This window comes from Orycteropus afer, unplaced genomic scaffold (assembly GCF_000298275.1).
Source record: "Orycteropus afer afer isolate SDZICR_OR568_19922 unplaced genomic scaffold, OryAfe1.0 scaffold00204, whole genome shotgun sequence".
NCBI lineage: Eukaryota > Metazoa > Chordata > Mammalia > Tubulidentata > Orycteropodidae > Orycteropus > Orycteropus afer.
Window position 1 is genome coordinate 1,030,600 of NW_006921791.1, and position 4,589 is coordinate 1,035,188.

Genomic DNA, 4,589 nt, shown 5'->3' on the forward strand with positions numbered 1-4,589 from the left:
AAAACAAAACAAAAGAATAAATAAATATTAAGAAAAATATTTTTGGCAACCTCTATAACATAGGGAATTCTGGTGGTGTGGTGCCTAAGGCATTTGACTGCTAATCAAAAGGCTAAAGGTTCAAACCCACCAACCACTCCTGGGAAGGAGGGTTGTGTGATCTACTTCCCTGGTGATACTGCCTTGGAAACCCAAGGAGGGGTTACTTTGAGTCTCAGTCAACTTGATGGCAATGACCATATTTTCACAAGATATGCAGAGGCTAGCAAAATTTGATACACTCATTAATAAATCTTGATTAGTTTATTGAGAAAATGCCATATAAATCCCACATTATTTATAATTCTAGACTTATATTTGTATATTTTATATCTATATTGCTGTTTATGGACAGTATTGTTCATGTCTTCTATTTAAAATCCCTCCTTCTTCTGTTACCTAGACACAAAATCTACCCTGTTCTACCCACCATGGCATGCAAGTAAGTCCACCCAATTCATGCCACCTCCACCAGTTGAGGATCCCGCCTGCAGTTCTAAGACTGGTTAAACCAAGTAAGGGAGAGTAAAGATGGCTGTGCCATCCTTGTGCTTTCTACTCTTCCCTCACTCTTAGATCCAGAACCTGGATCTTGAAGTCTCTTTTTTTCCTTGTCATTCTATACTTTAAAATAGCTTATAAAATTCTCACTAAATTCTGACTCTTTTTTTTCTTAAAGTAGATAAATATCATGTCCAACTTTGTCCACTTAACCTAACCACTATTAGTAGTTTGACTTTTTTTTTTTCCTTCCACTTGTTCTAACTACCAAACGATGATTGGAGTAGAGAAAGAGGGAGAAACTGAGGAAGATTTTTTGAAGTGCATACAGGTATGCACTTAAAACTCCCAAGATCATTATGTGGTTATTGCACTTATGATTCCCATAGTACAGGTGATAAAAGTTGGAGACATAGGTTAAGTAACTCACTCTTTCAGTTTTCTATGTAACAACTTTATTAATGACAACTTTTTTAACTATAGAAAATACAACTCAAGTTATAGTAAAAATACTGAAATTTTTGTGCTATGATAGGGCAGAAAAATATATATTATTTGTTTTTGTATTCCTAAGTGCCAGAGTCTAATCCAAGGTTAAGTTCTGGATGAAAAGTATAGAGTCTTTTCTAAGAAAAATGACCATATGCTCATACTTATGTAATTATGCATACAATTTCAAGTGACTTACTGATGCCTAAAAATATCCATAGACTTGAGATTAAAATATTAAAACTCCCTGCTCTCAAAAAATGAGAGTAGATTAGAACACCTGAATAATATACATTCTCTGTCAGTTTTTATCTTTAATTATTTCTGTTGGTCCATGTTAAAGGTGTCTTTCAGAAATGTAGTGAACACGTTTTTGAATAAACTTTCATACCTCCATTAGAATTGGGGGAAGGAGGGTGTGAAATTCAGAGGAAATCTTTTTTTTGTTGTTGTTGTTTTTCACAGAAGAACATATCCAGCTACTGAGACCACAATTTCTTATATATCTCAGTTATAGAATCATATTGAGACTAACCTCTTTAGTGTGAGGGACACTTGAAACCTTGAATTCTTCCCTTGGTTACATAAATAAAACGTTTTGCCAAGAGAATTTGCCACACATTTGGAGAATGAAAAGGACTACTTTTTAGAAAGAACACAGCTGTTTTTAGAATCTGAGGTAGAATATCTCTCTGGGGTTCTCAAAACATAGCAATTTTCATTATGTCCACATTATTGAACATTTTCCATTTTAACATTCATCAGGAAACCTCATTGAGAATAATTGTTTTCCATTTAAAATACTTTTAAGAGCAGGAATGGAAGATCAAATCATACTTTGCTTTATCAGCAGGACAAATGAATGGAAGTTTTAGGTGTTACAAAGATAAAAAATAATCAGTAGATTCGGTTTAATGCATACATGTTGAGTATACAATATGGATATTAAAATGAAAAAGAAATGATCTCATCATTTGAAGTACAAGCTATAGATACTACTACTACTACTACTACTACTACTACTAAAAATGATTACAAATACATATTATTCTATTTCAGTCATAGTAATGTTGTAACCATATTGAAGACAGCTATGCACTTAAAACTCCCAAGATCATTATGCAGTAATTGCCCTTTTAATTCCCATAGTACAGGTGATAAAACTTAGAGACATAGGTTAAATAACTCACTCATTCAGTTTTCTATGTTGTCTGACACATCAATCACAACAATGTAGATCTATACATTACTTCAAAAGTCTTCACACTAAAGTGATATGTACCATGCAGACTGCTATTTTTATTTTCAAGATAAGATTTTACTTAGTAGCAAATATTGTTGTTGCTGTTGTTAAGTGCTGTCAAGCTTTTGAGACATGGAGACCTCATATAAAACAGAGTGAAACACCAACTAGTCCTGAGCCATCCTCACAATCGTTGCTATGCTTCAGCCCATTATTGCAACCATTCTATCAGCCTGTCTTCTTCACCATAATCCTCTTTTTTGATGATTGTCTGCTTCACCAAGGATAATGTTCTTCTCAGAAAACTAGTCTGATAACAAATCAACAAATGGCTGTACTTCCTCTAAGACAGATTTGTTCATTCTTCTAGCAGTACTCATCACTGACACTACAATACAAATATATCAACTCTTCTGCAGTCTTCCTTATTCCTTGACCAATTTTAGGTGCTGTCAAGTTGGTTCCAACTCATAGCGACCCCATGAACAAAATGAAACACTGCCCAGTCTTGAACCATCCTCACAATCCTTGCCACACCTAAGCCCATTGTTGCAGCCACCATGTCAATGCATCTCATTGAGAGCATTTCCCTTTTCTGTTGACCCTCCACTTAACTAAGCAAGATATCCTTCTTCAAGGAATGGTACCTTCTGACAACATGACCAAAGTATGTGAGACGAAGTCTGGCCAATCTCGCTTCCAAGGAGCATTCTGGCTGCACTTCTTCCAGGACAGACTTGTTCACTCTTTTGGCACTTATGGTCCTTTGAACATTCTTCGCCAACACCACAACTCAAAAGCATTAACTCTTCTTTGGTCTTCCTTATTCCTTGTCCAGCTTTCACATGCATATGAAGCAATTGAAAATACCATGGCTTGTATCAGATCTACCTTAGTCTTCAAGGAGACATTTTTGCTATTCAGCAATTTAAAGAGATTTTTTTTGTGTGCAGATTTTCCCAGTGCATTACGTCATCTTAGGTCTAGACTGCTGCTTCCATTGGTGTTGATTGTAGAACCAAATAATATGGGATCTTTATCAGCTTCAATCTTTTCTTCATTTATTGTGATGCTGCTTATTGGTCCAATTGTGAGGATTTTTGTTTTCTTTATTTTGAGATGAAATCCATAATGCAGACTGTAGTCTTTTAATCTTCATCAATAAGTGCTTCCAGTCATCATCATTTTCAGCAAGGAAAATGTGTCCTCTGCGTATCACAGGTTGTGAATGAGTCTTACTTAAATTCTGATGCCATGTTCTTCTCCATATAATCCAGCTTCTTGGATTATTTGTTCAGTATACAGATTGAATAAGTATGGTGAAAGGATGCAACCCTGATGCACTCCCTTCCTGATTTTAAACCATGCAGTATCCCCTTCTTCTGTATGAACGGCAGCTTCCTGGTCTATGTACAAGTTCCTCATGAGCACAATCAACTGTCCTTGAATTCCCATTCTTCTTAATGTTATCCATATTTTTTTATGATCCACCCAGTCAAATGCTGTTGCATAGTCAATAAAAACACAAGCAAACATCTTTCTGGTATTCTTTGCTTTCAGCCAAGATCCATATGTCATCAGCAATGATAAACCTCATTCCACATCCTCTTATGAATCCAGCTTGCATTTGTGGAAGTTTGCTGTCAATATAAAGCTGCAACCATTTTTTAATTACCCTCAGCAAGATTTTACTTATGTGTGACATTAATTATATTGTTGGATAATTTCCACATTCTGTGGGATCACCTTTCTTTGGAATGGGTACAGATATGGATCTCTTCCAGTCAGTTGGCCAGATAGCTGTCTGCTATATCTTCTGGCATAGCTGAATGAGTGTCTCCAGTGCAGCATCTGTTTGGTGAAACATCTCAATGGTTAATCTGTCAATTCTTGGAGCTTTGTTTCTTGCCATTTCCTTCAGTGCAGCTTTGATTTCTTCCTTGAATACCATTAGTTCTTGATTGTATGCCAGCTCCTGAAATGGATGAATATCAGCCAATTATTTTTGGTGCAGTGATGCTGTGTATTCCTTCCATCTTCTTTTCATGTTTCCTGCATCATTCAATATTGTGTCTATAGAATCTATTAATATTGCAACTCAAGGCTTGAATTTTGTATTTAATTCTTTCAGCTTGAGAAATGCTGAGCATGTTCTTCCCTTTTGGTTTTCTAACTCCAGGTCTTTGCCCATTTTATTATAATAATTGACATTGTCTTTTCGAGCTGCTCTTTGAAATCTTCTATTCTGTTCTTTTATCTTGTCATTTCTTCCATTTGCTTTAGCTACTCTCTGCTCAAGAACATGTTTCAGAGTCTC

The 4,589-nt window shown here is 35.6% G+C and overlaps 1 protein-coding gene across 1 annotated transcript in view; it reads left to right on the forward strand.

Moving 5' to 3' along the window:
- Positions 1-4,589, forward strand: part of SNTG2 (syntrophin gamma 2) — a 698,933-nt gene that overhangs the window by 63,226 nt on the left and 631,118 nt on the right. The gene's annotated exons all lie outside the window — the stretch shown is intronic.